Source organism: Colobus angolensis, unplaced genomic scaffold, assembly GCF_000951035.1.
Source record: "Colobus angolensis palliatus isolate OR3802 unplaced genomic scaffold, Cang.pa_1.0 Scaffold48, whole genome shotgun sequence".
Taxonomy (NCBI): Eukaryota; Metazoa; Chordata; class Mammalia; order Primates; family Cercopithecidae; genus Colobus; species Colobus angolensis.
The window spans coordinates 4,762,001-4,778,806 of NW_012118265.1; the positions used below are offsets into that span (position 1 = coordinate 4,762,001).

The 16,806-nt window shown below is 38.3% G+C and overlaps 1 protein-coding gene and 1 pseudogene across 1 annotated transcript in view; both read left to right on the forward strand.

The window, feature by feature from the left end:
• MED12L (mediator complex subunit 12-like) overlaps positions 1–16,806 on the forward strand; it is a 353,697-nt gene that overhangs the window by 182,445 nt on the left and 154,446 nt on the right. The gene's annotated exons all lie outside the window — the stretch shown is intronic.
• LOC105523991 lies at positions 166–2,524 on the forward strand (annotated as a pseudogene).

Consider the following 16,806-nt stretch of genomic DNA (forward strand, 5'->3'; position numbering starts at 1 on the left):
TGGAGTGTGTTTTGGCTGAATACTATCAAGGAAACAGCTGTCAAAATACAGTGTTTGAGAATAGCTTTTTAAAATTTCTTTGTACGTAGAGTATTTTATCAATTGCTAAGTACTTATGAAATGCTCTATTATCCTAATTTATGAGTTTCTACAAATGCCAGTAAAATGGACAAGGGTAATTTTTACTCTTTTCAGTCTTATGCGTTCTTAGTAAAGTCTCAAGGAAATAGCTGGAAATGCTCTATTTTAATATGCATTGGGTGGTAGTCTCTAAACAGTAGGAATAATTCTTTTTATGTTTTGAGTTGACATGTGTTCAATACAAAGCATTAGTAAAACATTTTTTAAAGCCACCTAAATCCTATAAAATAATGCTAGTGTTTTAGGCTATAGAAAATGTCTCTTGAGAGTAATATCTTGTAACATGTATTACTTATATATATATAAAAGTCAGTTTTCAACAGAGCTGCTGTGAATTACTGTTTTATGGCCTAATTCATTAAAAAGAATTCAGTCTATGCTAATGACATGGTATATACAAAGAAGAAGATAATATAGTGAGCATACTGCTCTCCATTTTCTGTGCTGAGTTAAACTGCTATTTGTACAGAAATGAAACTGGATTATCCCTGCCCTAGTCAAGACATGTCCTAGGGCAGGACCAATAACATCAGTTCTAAATGGAAGCTTCCAGGTTTCTCCATTTTGTCTAATTTGTGAGTTCATTCCTATTAGTGGTTTTTAAAATCTAGAATGTTACTGAGGCTGAGCATAGACCCTTTAGTAAGCTTTGAAAACACATTTCTTCTAACCTATAGGGCATTTATAAATGAGTCTGCAGTGTACACAAAGCACTTGTCCTCTGCAGAGAGGTTATTAATAGATGAAATGGAGGAATCAAGGAAGCAATTTAAGATGTATCATAGACCTAAAGGTAAAACTAAGACCACAAAGCTTCTAGAGGAAAACGTTACATAAAATGCCTACCCAACCTTTGGTTGGTTTTTTAGTGTGCAAAATTTCTTAGCCACAAAACAAAAAAAAATTAAGTTTTCTGAGCATCTTCCTGACAAGAAAAAAGAATTGTGGTCTGGTTCTTGAACTTTCCTAGCAGTGTGACCCCCCAAAACCAAGACTACTTCCTGCTCTGAGACCAGAAGAAGATCAGACAAGATCCCTCTTGTCTGAACAAAAACTGTATGGATTCAATACCACTGAACTCTGTGGGGAAAAAGAAAAACCTCCTTTCGCTCTGCTGGAAGTTGGATGGCGCTAAGCCCCTGTGTAGTAGTGCACAGAATTTTAGCACTTTTCTTCCTTTCTGTGTGTATTAGGCTCAGAACACTGTGTCTTTGTGTGAATATGGATAGTTAGCATTTGCCAACATGTATCTGTCTACTTTCTCTTGTTTAAAAAAAAATCAAAAACAACAGGATATTATTTAGCCTCTCTGGGCTTGCCGAAGAAGGGAGAAAAAGAACAGAAGGAAGCAATTGAATATATTGATGATGTACAAAAGGAAATACAGGCTGGGCGTGGTGGCTCACGCCTGTACTCTGGGAGGCCGAGGCGGGTGGATCACCTGAGGTCGGGAGTTCGAGACCAGCCTGACCAACATGGAGAAACCCCATCTCTACTAAAAATACAAAATTAGCCAGGCATGGTGGTGCATGCCTGTGATCCCAGCTACTTGGGAGGCTGAGGCAGGAGACTCACTAGAACCCTGGAGGTGGAGGTTGCAGTGACCTGAGATCGCACCATTGCATTCCAGCCTGCAACAGGAGTGAAACTCCGTCTCACAAAAAGAAAAAAAAAAAAAAAAGAAAAAGAAGAAATTGAGAGACTTAATGAACAAGCCAGTGGGGAGATTGTGAAAGCAGAATAGAAGTATAACAAATTCTACCAACCATTTTTTGAAATAGGTCAGCATCGATTGCCCAAATCTCAAATTTTTGGGTAACAGCATTTGTCAGCCATCCACAAGTGTCTACATTACTTGGGGAGGAAGACAAAGAGGTACTGTATTATTTGAAGAGTTGAAGTGACAGAATTTGAAGGCATTAAATCAGGTTACAGAAAGATTTTTATTTTGATGAAAATCTTTAGTTTGAAAATAAAGTTATCTCCAAGGAATTTCATCTGAATGAGAGTGGTGATCTATTTTCAGAGTCCACTGAAATCAAATGGAAATCTGGAAAGGATATGATGAAAAAGTTCAAGTCAAATGCAGAGTAAAGTCAGCAGGAAGAGGCAGCACAAAGAACCAGAGAGCTTCTTTACCTGGTTTACTGACCGTTCTGATGCAGGTGTTGTTGAGTTAGGAGAGGTCATCGAAGATAATATTGGCCAAATCCATTACAGTACTACTTGGTTTTCAATATGGATGATGAAGAAAGGGAAGGAGATGAAAATGATGAAGAAGGATGGGAAGATATTGATAAAGAAAGGGGATAAGGATGAAGGTGAAGAAGATGAAGATGATGAAAGGGAGGAAAGAAAGGGGGATGAAAGAGAAAATGACTAATAGAACACTGATAGGTTCCAACCTTCCTTTTTAAAAATTTTCTCCAGTTCCTGGGAGCAAGCTGTATGTGTGTGTGTGTGTGTGTGTATGTGTGTGTGTGTGTGTGTGTGTGTGTTCTCTTGGGCTTGATTGCCTTGTTCTTGAGGTCTCTTTTCTCTACACCATGGTTCTCAACTTATTTGGGGGGAAGATAACTTGAGCAGAATACAATGGGAAAAGGATCTCTAACTCCTTTCTGTTCCAAATTCATTTTTATCCCTCTTGTCTGAACAAAAACTGTATGGATTCAATACCACTGAACTCTGTGGGGAAAAAAGAAAAACCTCCTTTCGCTCTGCTGGAAGTTGGATGGCGCTAAGCCCCTGTGTAGTAGTGCACAGAATTTTAGCACTTTTCTTCCTTTCTGTGTGTATTAGGCTCAGAACACCGTGTCTTTGTGTGAATATGGATAGTTAGCATTTGCCAACATGTATCTGACTACTTTCTCTTGTTTTAAAAAAAAAAAAAAAACAAAAAATGGGGTTATGTAAGGTCAGCAGAGGGTGAGTTTGAGATGTCTGGGTGGGTTAAGCGTGTATTTTGACAACATGACTTCTCCTTTGGAATATTTAATTGTGATGTTTATTGGACATCCTTGCAGTTTAACATGACATGTTTAAAATAAGTTTTCTGCTAATGATGACTCTTACCCTACCACTTGATGGAGCAATTTGCAGAACCTGCAGGATATTATTTAGAATTCACATTCTCTATTGTACTTTTGTTCCTGTCCATTTTAAAATTTTATTTTTATTTTACTGGAAAGGAAAGATGACACTTAGTTTTAAATGTTAAAAGTGTATAAGTCGCTTTGTTAGAATAAAACTAAATGTGTACACATACCCCAAAACCAAAAAAAAACCCGAAATTTAAAACTTTAATTTTTTTTTTTTTTTTGGTAGACACTGTTAAGAAAATGAAGGCAAGCCATAGATTGGGGAGTAAATATTCACAAAAATATCTCTGTTAAAGGCTCAGACTATTTAAATAATTTTCATTACTCTGTAATGAAAAAACAAACTCAGTTTCTTAAAAAAATGCCAAAAAGATGCAAACAAATACTTTACAAAGGAAGCTGTTTGGTCAAGGAGCACATGAAAAGATTCTCAGCCTCATTTGTCAACAGGGAAATACAAATTAAAATAACAATAAGGTAGTACTTTCACCTATTAGAATGGAGAAAAAAAAAAACTTGACAATGTCAAGAACTGACGAGGAAATAGAATAATTGAGACTTTGATATATTTTTGGTTGGAGTGTAAAATAGTAAATCTACTTTGAATAATAGGTCACTTCTTATCAAGTTAAACATGTTGCTTCCTTGTGACCTAGTAATTTCACTCCTAGGTGTTTACCCAGGAGAAATGAAAGTGTACCTCCGTAGAAGGACTTACATTAGAATATTCATAGCAACTTTTTTCACAATAGCCAAAAGTTGGGAACAACCCAAATGCTCATCAACAGATTAAAATGGGTGAACAAATTGTGGTATACTCATAGAATAGAATAACATGTGGTGATCCAGAGGGTGATACGTGCCAACAATATAGCTGAATCTCAAAACATGGCTGAACAAAACAAGTTAAATCTCAAAACATGTTGAACAAAACAAGTCAGACACAAACAACTGTGTACCTTGTGATCCCATTTCAGTGTGGTTCTAATACTGGTAAAACTAAGCTCTAATGAGAGAAATTAGGAACGTAGATGGCTGTGCCTAGAAAAGAGAATGATTAAATTTTTGTGATGGAAATATTATTTATCTTAATTAGGGTGGTGATTATATGGTGTCAAACCTTGTTGAATTGTACATTTAAAATCTAATTTTCATTTATTGTATGTGGTTTATACCCCAATATAAATTAGTGAGGGGAAAAAGTAAAAGGCATAAAACTTGCTCTTGAAGCAATATGGATGTTGAGCATACACAGAGCAGATTGTAATGTGTGTGTAAATGGTATAGGATGCTTGAGAGAGGGCAGAAATGGCAGGGAGTGTGTACCGCATGAGCTTGCAGGAAAAGGCAGGATAAACAGAAAAGGCTTTCTGGACAATAGATGGTTTGTGCTGTGTTTTGAAGGTGCAAAGAGGTAAATGTTTTTAGGACTTGGGGAGAAGATTTCTCAAATAAGGTCAAGGTTTCTCAAGAGGTCAAGATAAAAATTAAACAGGACGTGTTTTTGCGCCAATAAACATAAATTGAAGTAGTTTTCCTACTCAGTGTATCATTCCAATAGTATCAGTCTATCATTTCCCATATGTAAGTATCATGTCCCCCTTTCAAGACTCATCTTCATTCTGCTTCTTCCGTTCTCCACGTGCACCAGCACACAGTGGTTTTTCCGCCCCTCAAATTCCCATTTTTTAACTTATAAATTAAAAGCACCATTTAATTTTTCCTAGATTATATCCTGTTTTTCAGTGTGTATCTTCTTACAAAGTGCATACCCAGGAGAGGTAGTTTGTCCTCTGCCCCAAGTAAAATGTTGAGTATACAACCAAATTCTGGTTAAGATTCGGTGGGTAGAGGTTGACAGATGTGCAGGAGGTGGGGACATCTGTGGATATGGATTGAAGTGTGGAGTTGTAGATTTTCTTCTTTGTATGAGGGTTAATGGCTATAATGTTTTGGCTCTCAACTATGTACCAGGCATGATAACTCTTACAGTCATTCTTCTAGGTAGATATTTTTGTTCTGTTTTCTACAGATGAGTCAGCTAAGCAGGGAGAGGTTAAGGAACACAGTGGAATTTTGAATACAAGTTGAGTATTCCTAATCCCAAAATCTGAAGTCCATAATGCTTCAATATCCGAAACTTTTTGAGGGCTGACATGACTCTCAAAAGAAACGTTCTTTGGAGCATTTCAGATTGGGGATGCTCAACGGCTAAGTATAATGCAAATATTCCAAAATCTGAAAAAATCTGAAATCTGAAACACTCCTGGTCCAAAGCCATTTGATCAAGGAATATTCAACCTGTATATCTCGTTGACTTCCTTTGTTCTTATAGTCATCGGAGCACCACACTATGTTACTGGGAAAGAAGATTATGATGGCAATGACAGCAATAAACATTGATTGTGTTCTTTTTCTTTTTTTTTTGAGAAGGAGTCTTACTCTGTCACCCAGGCTGTAGTGCAGTGGTGCGATCTCAGCTCACTGCAACTTCTGCCTTCCGGGTTCAAGCAATTCTCTTGCCTCAGCCTCCTGAGTAGCTGGGATTACAGGCACACACCACCATGCCCGGATAATTTTTGTATTTTTTTTTTAGTAAAGACGGGGTTTCACCATGTTGGCCAAGCTGGTCTCGAACTTCTGACTTTGTGATCCACCCACCTCGGCCTCCCAAAGTGCCGGGATTACAGGCATGAGCCACCACGCCTGGCCTGATTGTGTTTTTATGCCAGTTACTGTTCTGGGCAATTTATGTATGTAACTCATTTAATCTCCATAACTTAGGAAAATGATGTATATAGAGTTGTTAAGTGACTTTATTAAGGTTGTATCAGAATAAGTGGTAGAGTCAAGATTTGAAGCCAGTAAGTCTGATTCTAGAATGCACACTTTTCATTATTATGCTATACTACTTGGCATTGTATACATAGGGACTGGTTGTCTTCCTTAGAACAAGGCATATACTGTTTCTTAATTGGGTTAGGAGTGGATTGAAATAAAAATTGGTGATGCAGACCGTTGTTTTCAAACCATATTTAGTTAGTTATTTAAGACCCTCATTTTTGTCCATTCATATAACATTTATTGAAAATTTCACTGTGTTATGAGGCTAAGACAGAGTCTGTTCTTTTGAGGGACTTTAAAGTCTAGGAGTGGGTCTGGATTTTTTAAATCATGTGGCTTCTAAAGCATTTTAAAATTCTCACACTACTTGAACTAAACAGAGAAACTGGATTTGACTGGCACTGTGCTGAAGTCGTGGCTCCTGAAGGAAAATTGGTGCAGGTATCTAATGAACCAACCCATACTCAGAAAAAAGGCCTTGCTGCCCCAAAGCCAAAAGATTAAGCAATGAATGTGCACTTTGTATTTAAAATTAAAATAATGTATTTAAGGTTTCTAAAAATAATTCCTACTTAACCTGTATTTTTCCTTAACCAATTTGCCTCAGTAGTACCAGTTATAAGGACAGCTGCTGTGTATCAAACTCAGTGATAACAGGGACAACTGGTCTGACATCTTAGGTTTTCTTTTTATCTCAGACCATATCCTCCCTCTTCCTTTTTTCACTTCTATAAAGGCAGTGCTTATAGGCATATTTATAGTGGGGAAAGAGGCAGTGAAATCCTTGTGCAAAAACATAGGTAGGCAGTGTTGGGGGCCAGGAGAGAAAGAACATTCAACACTAAAGGCCACCTCCTAGGACATTTAACTGAACTAAGTATCGTTTTTCATATTCTGGTTTTGTCATCTGTACATGCAGGGCTATCAGCTCCCAGCTGGATTAAGGTTAGGGATTTGAATCTAGTCAGTAAATGACTTCTGATGAGATTAGAATCATCTCCAAATCCCCATTAAGGAAATAAAAATGTACTCTTATAAGTTATAATATCCCCAAAGATTGTTGTCATAACTGAATGACTATCAATGGCTAGGAGTGATGATGTTAAGGTTTGTTGATGTGTCTGTTAGAATGTAAGCCACAAGAGGCCCAGAACCTTTTCATCACACCATCCCTACTATCCTAGAATGTTGGCTGCCTCATGGTAAGGAATCAGTGTTGAATGAATAAATGACTGAAATATCCCTAGAGTGAGAAGGGGATTTCATTCATCATCTGTAGCAGGATGGAAATGTTCTTAGATGAAGCCTTGTATGAGCTCTCCTACCAACTTTTGACCTTAGGGCTGGACTCACTGAGAAGATTGCATCAGCAGCAGGTGAGTTCTTTCCAGCCAGGTATGTCTCCCACTATAGAAGGTGCCGCATTTCCCATCTACTTGGTATAAATGGCTCCTAGAGTCTAGAGGCTTTGAGTGATGTGATAAAAATAAGTGTGTATGATCCTGGAAAGCTTCGAGGATCAGATTTTTTTTTTTTTCCAAGTGATCACACCACAAGTGTATGGATTGCTCTGGGCCAAACCTCAGAAGTCAAATAATTGATTTTTCTTCTTTTCTTTGATACCTTAACCTCAACAGCAGATGTCATATAATTGGGTAGAAGCCACCACAACTCTCTGGCTGTTCTCTGAATGATGAGGGGTCAGAACATGATATGTAAGGCCTTTGATGTTTTTCGAAAACAACAGATGGGAAGTTTCAGTGAAGAATAAAGAGCTAGCAATTTAATTTATACCGAGTAAAGACAAAAATTTCAAAGGAATTTAATCAGATCTAAAAACATATGACCAGTATTTCACTTTGACTTTAAAAGAACAGGTGGATTGAGAAGCTTTGCTGTGGTAAACTTGGTTTCTCAGTGAATTAATGTAACCGAATGATTACTATAAAAATAGCATTCATTAATTACTAGTTTTATGCTTTTTAAGGGTGCTAGGGAGGAAAAGAAAACTCCCTGTAAAGAAGAACCAGAAAATTCAGGAAAGAGGGTTTTGGAGACCTGATTCCTCACACTACTTAGGAAGCTGGGAATTTAAAATAGATTTTACATAGTTTGGTTGTAGGTATTTTTTCTTATCAAGATAGGATATTTGTGCTGAAGTTGATTTATCTAGCTGTGCTGCTCAGACTTTTAGGAGGCAATGCATCTTTTAGTATTGTGGGGGTGATGGTGGGGAGGCTATGGGTGTAGCAGCAGACTTGAAGCTAATTTGAAGTCCCAAGCAGTAGACAGCATCTGACCAATGAAATGCCTTCTTAGCATCCAGTATGAACTGGCAAGGTGATCATACTGATGACCATAATTAATTTATTATACGGTCAAGGACACTTTTGAGATAGAAAGGAGGCACTGTTTTCAATTATGCCCAGACAATAGGTAAAAACTGGAGCTATCCCAGGACATGGGGTCACCCAAAACTGAATGTGCAACAAAATTACCTGGAGGGCTTGTTAAAGCAGATTGCTGGACTCCACCCCCATTGTTTCTGATTCTGTAGGTTTGGGGTCAATAATTTGCATGTCTAACAAGCTCACTGGTGATGTTGATTCAGCTGGTCTAGACCCTACACTTTGAGATCCACTGCTCTACCCAAACAAACTTGGCAGTCTTGTGATATAATTTTCAGTTAAATGAAACTCTCCTTATTGTTCATCATCCTCCACTAGACAGCCATTTGTGGGTGAGGATGTTCGTGACGATGGCAGAATATGCTTGTGTTGGCGTCAGCCTACTTCCTGGACTGGTCTGTTTTTGGTATTCTAGAGACTGCTCACACTGGGAGGCTGAAACAGCTCACCTGTGACCGACCTAACTTTTAAGGAAATCCTGGAGCCAAATGGAATAAACCTGATGACTTCTGAGTTCTCAGAGCCTTAGGCTTAGGGAAGCCTCAACATCTAAATTCACTCTAGAAGCACTTTATAGAGTGAACCTTCCTCTAGGGAACAGTATTCTTCTGTTCAGCATTTTAGAAGCATCATAGGTGTAGTAGGAAAAATCTGTTAATCTTCCTTTTTTTTTCTTTTGGTCATAAATAATATAATGCTTAATCGTGGGGATAATATAGTGTTTTTATTTTTAAGCATTTATTCATTATTTTGCTCACTAATTAACTAGCTTGGATTGAATGAGGAACTTGTAGACAGTTTTGTTGGTAAGGCAAATGCAACTGTGGAATTCCTCTGTAGATAAGTGGGTCCCAAAGTGTATCTCAGGTCAGCAGCATTCAGCCTCACCTGGGAATTTGCTAGAAATGCAAATTCTTAAGCCCCAGCCTAGTCACACTGAATCAGAAGCTCTGAGGGGGATAAAGCCCAGGGAACCGTGTTTTAACAAGCCTTCCAGGTGATTCTGATGTGGGTTAAAGTTTGAAAAGCAATTTGTAGCTAGTTTTATGTTATATTTTTCCCTGTTTTGATCTACAAAGGTATTGAAATATCTGAATTATGTTTCTAAGTAGTCTGATATCTAATTACATAAACATTTACCTTGATAAAATTAGTTTTTATAATGAAAATAATGATGTCAGACCTTATTTACTGAATACTTTTTATACATACAGTCATGCACTGCATAATGGTATCTTGGTCAGTGACAGACTGCATATGCGCCTGTAGTCCCATAAGATTATAATGAGTTGTATAATGGCATGTGCTCTATCATCTAGATTTATGTAATTATAATCTATGATGTGTGTACAGCAATGAAATCACCTAAGGATGTATTTCTCAGAATGTGTCTCCGTTGTTAGACAACACATAACTGCATCACTGTGTTAAAGACTTTACAAATATTATCTGATTTAATCCTTACAGTGCTGTTTTACAGATAAGGAAGTGGGGAGGAGGGGCACTCCTGACGTTGAGAGGCTTTTTTCCCTACTCCTTTCCCCTTTTCCTGTCCACTTGTATTCTGTTTAAACATGTTAGCAATAATTAATAATCATTTGATTTTAGCTATAACTTTTTCTCGAAGTAAATGTACATAGTACTAGATAAAACATTTTTACAGCCGGGGAATTTTAAATAGGATCCTAAAAATACATGTACATAGTTGAAGAGGATGGAAGATTGAAGGACATGGTGATGGTGAGTGGGTGGCTTGGGTGGAAGGGCAGGGAGTGGATATAGCTATGGTGAGGCTGGGCTGATTGGATTCCTGTGGACTACAGGAGCCACCCATGGTGAATGGAGTGAAGGCATCCTCCCTGTGCTCAGAGGATTCAAGGCTCCTGGGTAGATAAGCTGGGTGACCTTGCTCAGGATAGTCACACCCTCTGTACCTACTTCAGCTGTGAAGTAGGCAAATTGTACTTCTTTCTCTGCACTGTACCCACTTCCCCTGAGTCTTCATGCTTTGAGTACCTTGGAATCTCCCCACTTTTTTTTTTTTTTTTTTTGAGATAGGGTCTCACTCTCTCACCCAGACTGGAGTGCAGTGGCCCAATCTCAGCTCACTGTGACCTCCACCTCCCAGGCTCAAGCGATTCTTCTGCCTCAGCCTCCTCAGTAGCTGGGATTACAGTCATGCACCACTACCGCCTGGCTAACTTTTGTATTTTTAGTGGAGATAGGGATTTCACCATGTTGGCCAGGCTGGTCTCGAACTCCTGACCTCAAATGATCCACTCACCTTGGCCTCACAAAGTGCTGGGGTTACAGGTGTGAGCCACCATGCCTGGCCTCCCTCTTTTTTTTTTTTTTTTTTTTTGCCAGACATGGCAATATATAGTTCATTCATGTATACCAGTGTGTCAATTGTGTGTGCACAATTGTATGCCTGTTTGTATATATAGTATTCATAAATTTTATCAAAATATAAAATTCATTGCATGTTAACAAATCATAAAATATGCCATTTTGGTATTTTCTGAGTACATTGTTTTCTTTTTAACTTAATGGCTAGGGTTTTTTTTCTAGTGCTAAAACTGATTATCAAGTTTGTATGTTTTAGAAAGATGAATATGCAAACTATTTTTTACTAGCATGATCTTTGATTCATTTTTTCCATAGCATTGATTGTCCTTGGTTAAAAAGAATATATATAGGCAAGATGGATTGCATGGGCTTGGTTGAATAAGCTGACGTTGTGGGTCTGTGGTAATTCTCCTGAATGTAATTTAATTTATAATATTTAAAGAATTGTAAGTAATTTAGTTGATGAGTCATAGACTATAAATAAGTAGCATGTGAACTCAAATATTTGCTATGCATAGGACATATTTTTGTGATTTACAATTTAAAGGCATTTTATTTTATTAGTAATGGGGTTAACTTACCCTAATAATGACAAAGATAAAAGCTTTTGCCTATATAAGTGTATGTACAAGTAAATGCAACTGTATATCTGTACATATATGCAATTGCAAACAAAAACATACTGACCTAAGTATTACGCTAATCGATTTTGTAGTTTTGAGAAACAATTTTAATATACATTTACAAGCTTTTGAAATGTTTGTCCTGGATGGCTACCTTTTAAACATTTTCTTTGATATCTCTTCATCACAGATATATGTTGACAGCCACTATTGGAAGTCCTAAATAATCATAAATGATATTTCAGTATTGGATCCCCATATTAGCATGGGGAAATATATTAATATGCCAATTACAGTTGTCAAACAAAAAGTAACCCACTGAGACAAATGTGAGTGGCAGTGGTTCAGTGTTCCTCAGCTTTGTTGCTGTCCAGCTCAGAAATCTTTTCTGTTCCCATGCACCATTCACATACACGCAAGTCAATTCATGGAAAAGCTGTTTCCTTACCTGCGTCTAGGCCTTCATCTGTGAGAGTCACGCTTCACTCATTTTGAAATACCTCTCAGTGCAGACTCCAAGGTGACACTGTTACAGACTTCTTCCTCATCTTCAACTGCGGATGAAAATCAGGAACTTGACAGAAACCACAAGATAGTGGGTCCCTCTGCTGCTGTGGTCAGATAGAATTTATTGAAGACTGGGACGTGGAAACAAAGAGGAAGGAAGAGACGTTTTAATCTCTGTGGGTGTCAGGCTGACTTCTGAGCTAGTTCCTTTCCTCCAGTAATGCAAAAACAGTCCTGCTTTTTTATTTCCCCTCCTACTTTTCCCCACATCCTTACATCATCTGATGCACAGCCAGTCAACAACCTGTTTTCTAACCTTTGCCATTGTCAAATTCAACATGTGGTGTGAGGTGGAGAACTGATGTGTAAGATATGGTTCTTTCTGAAGTACCCTCAGAGAAAATTGTCAGCAGCTTCACAGTATAACTCGCAGAGATGGGTAGTTGGAGCTACCTGTAAATGCGGAATTAACAGAATAAAGAAGTATTTTGACACCAGTGTCGACATCTTCTAGATAAGAGGAGTTGCATTGTCATTTTTCCCACGTGAATTTTCCTGTATTTGAACATTACTGATAAATAGATCACAAGTAGGACTTCAGATAAACTCCTCGTGTGTTAACATTTTGGTGTTTGTGCTGTCTGTGCTACTATTTTGACAGTCTTCATATTTTTAGTTCCTTTCAGGCTCTGTAATATAATCGGTGATGTCTTGCAGTGCTCCACGGTCTTTCTCATTGACTATTAGTGCCATTAGATTTGGAAGTTCTCAGAAGATGGCTACAGAGTCCTCTTCACAGTGTGAAACTCAGAACCAGAAAGAAAGAAAACAAGGGGCTGAAAAGCTTACCTTATAAGGCTCCTGCATTTGAAGTGTATTTACTTAGGCTGTTCCATTGCTAAATTATGAGTAACAGCTAGTAAAGTTCAACTTGCCTTAAAATCATAACTATACATTTACAGTTACAATAATTACAACTGGCTTATGACATGCCAGTTACTATTCTAGTTTCTTTATACGTACTTGGTATGTAGGAGGCAGTGTTCTGGACGTTGGAGATGGAGTAGTGACTAACACATACCCAAAGAGTTATTTCCCTCATGAAGAGTGTTTTCTTATATTCTGCCTCACAGACTTACTAGTCACTATTTATCCTTGGCAAATACATGTGAGACACAGAGCTTGTTTAGAGAACTTCACCATGTCTCCCTGCCAGACGGACTCTTCTTCAGACCTCCAGAGGGCCCCAATAGTCCTCACTGATGCTTTGATTGAAGGGCTAAGAATACTGATGTGCATAGAGAGGCTTGTTAGCTTCAGCTGCAGTGAGATCTGGTGGGTAAATAAGCTTAAGGACAATTGGACGTGACGAGGAGCCGCTAGAGCCTGGTTATTACCAGGGCACATTGCAGAGTCCTCCAGTTGTAAACATTTTTCTGATTACATGGATGGTTTGGCATGAACAGTATCTCTAAGCTGAGACTCTCAAGACTTCCCTGATTTATTGCAGGAGATGCTGTTTCCTCTGACGGTCTCAAAAACACCCATTTTTGTTCCAGGTCCCTTTTGTGCTTCTTGACTTCCCCATGGGGTGTTCCACATACATGTTATTGAGTATGACTGGGGAGAACATTATAATGTTTTTGACTGGAGCTGCTTTCTTTCCTCTTAATGCCAGGAGTTGCAAAGTCCAAGGCCAAAAGGATAGCCCTACAGGTGGTCCCCTCGTGGCAGGTGGTACAAATGAGTTGGACTCTATGTAAGACACTTGGGAGTAGAGGGATTACGGAGAAGTGGAGAGCTAAAAGGCCCACTGAGGGGGTCAGCTGTGTCTGGAAGCTTGCCAGAGTCATGGGCCGCATCTTGGGATGAGCCAGTGTCTTCAGAACATGAAACACTGATTTGCATGTGCTGTTCTAAACACTCTATGTTTTAACTTGATTACTCACAATGACCCCATGAGTAAAGTAGGTCTGTCTACTTCCTCTTCCCCATCTTTTTCTCAAGGAAACTGAGGCATGGAGATGTTACATCAGGTCGCTGGAGCTGGGATTTAAACCCTGGCAGAGCCTGGAGCCTGTGCACTGCTACTGCCCTTATATGTCTCCTGTGATTTCATTTGTTGGTGTCTAAATCGAATACCTTACAAACCAGTGTAGACCTAATACCCTGTGGGTTAAAACAAAACCTGACTGTGCACTGTATTTGGCTTGTGAGCAGTCAGCTTGTGACCTCTGTTCAGTGGTGTTATTGGCACGTAGCAGGACAAGGATGATGAGGAGTGGGGAGGGGGCAGACAGCCAGGCACTTGAAAGGAAAGCTCATCTGCAAAGATTGGATCAAGTCTCAAATGCACATACTCATATACTTGATTGAAACGTACTGTCTCCCTACTAGATCCTTTCACAGCCAAAACACCTGGCAACCCTTGGAGAAGTAACTATTCCTTTTTTTACAGGTAAGAAAATAGAGTCTCAGAAAATTTAACTCAGAGTTGTCTAAGCTAGAAAGTGGCGAGACTGAACTTTGAAGTAGTCTTTAGGTTGTGCTGGACATTTTGTGGCTATGCTTAAATCACAGTTTAGCTTGTACACATTTTCCTTTATTAGAATTGGAAGTATTAATGTTTGAAAAAGTATTTTAGCCTGACAAACAGTATTTATTCTGTCTTCATATGTTTTTGAAATTAGACATTTTTAGGCTGGGCGGGGTGGCTCATGCCTGTAATCTCAGCACTTTGGGAGGCCAAGGCGGGCAGGTTACAAGGTCAGGAGCTCCAGACCAGCCTGACCAACATGTTGAAATCCTATCTCTACTAAAAATACAAAAATGAAATAAAATAAAATAAAAAAATTAGCTGGGTGTGGTGGAGTGCGCCTGTGATCCCAGCTGCTCAGGAGGCTGAGGCAGGAGAATCACTTGAACCCGGGAGGTGGAGGTTGCAATGAGCTGAGATCATGCCGCTGTACTTCAGCCTGGGCAACAGAGTGAGACTCCATCTCAAAAAAAAAAAAAAAAAAATTATTATGACTTTTAGCAACACAGATAATGACTCTTTTCAACACTAGACACCAGGCATAATACAGCATAGCCAATAACAACATTATAATTAAAATAAAAGAGGGCTTGGTCCTTGCATGCAAGAATCTTTTAAAAAACAGAATCTAAAATAGTCAATATTTTCCTTTTATCTGTGGTGTTTTGATTTATACTAAATAGTTCTGAATTCCCATTTCCTTTTGTGGAATCCTTAGATTAAAATATTGTGGATTTCCTCCTGACTAATCTTTTTCTCAGAGCTCTCAACATACCCCTGATACGACAACCACCCCTAGCCCACCCCACGTGCCCACACATTGTCTGATACCATTTCCAGGCAGGACCCTGCCTTATTAGTAATAGGACTGGTTATATATAAACATCCCTTGTGTATTCATACTACAAATAGAGTGGGTTTAACACACGTAATCCCCAAATATGTCTGTAACTGTTTCCAGTCAGTTTCTATCCAGCCCGCCATCAACAGATCATAAATAGCTGGCTGACATGTTGATTCCGTAAATGTCCTATTTTGTTCCTTACCCCAGAATTCAACTATGCATAATTGTTACCATATGTCTTTTGAAATCATTTTTCTTTAAAGTAAGTACGGAGACAACTTCACTGTTACTGCCCTTCCCCTGCCTGTCTCTGGTTGCTTTATTGACATAGTGAGTAAGACACCAGCGCACCCGGCCTCGGCCCCACTTGCTCCCTTGGAGACTTGTTCGTGTGAGCCCTGTATAGACCTTATTCTTTTTTGTAGCTTTGTAGTATTCCATAATTTGTTTAATTAGTACCTATTGATGGATTTTCAGATAAATATGAACATTTTCAATGAATTTATTTTAACCATAGCAGATATTTACTGGGTTATATAATTTAGTTTTTTTTTGCTGGCAAGTGATTTATAATTGTGTGTGTGTTTTGTATGTGTTGGGGGGCATGGCTGCCGAAAGGATCCTACTAGATGTTGAGAAAAGGATATTGAGATAAGAATACAGAGGATTTTGGCGGGGGAGGGGGGAGGGATTGCATTGGGAGTTATACCTGATGTAAATGACGAGTTGATGGGTGCTGACGAGTTGATGGGTGCAGCACACCAACATGGCACAAGTATACATATGTAACAAACCTGCACATTATGTACATGTACCCTAGAACTTAAAGTATAATAAAAAACAAAAAAGCATACCAAAATATACATAATTTATATTATTTATATAAATAATAAGAGGGAGTTTATTAAGGGAAGTTTAAAAAGGGAAGAACAGAAAGAAAAAGACAACAGTATTTCAAGAATTAATGGCCTCAATCTCCCTAAATTTAATAAACAATCTTTATACATTCATGAAGCTCAATGAAATCTAAGGAGGATAAACTTGAAGATATTTACAAAAAGACAGAAAGTCATGCTGTCCAAAGACAAAGACATAATCATAAAATCAAGAGAAAAATGACTTGTCATATAAAAGAGATCCTCAGTAAGATTTATAACTGACCATTCATCAGAAACTACAGAGGCTAAACGGAACTAGGAAAATATACTCAAAGGAACATTGGGAAATAATTGGGAAATACACTGAAAGAAAAAGAATGTCAACTGACAGTTCTATATGCAGCAAAACTATCCTTAAGAAATGGAAAAATTAAGATTCCCAAATAAATGAAAGCTTAGAGAGTTTGTTCCCATTAGAACTGTGCCACAAGAAATATAAAGGGAGTCATTTAGGCTAAAAGGAAAGGACATTGGACAGCAAATAAAATCCACACAAAGAAAGAGCACTGTTAAAGATG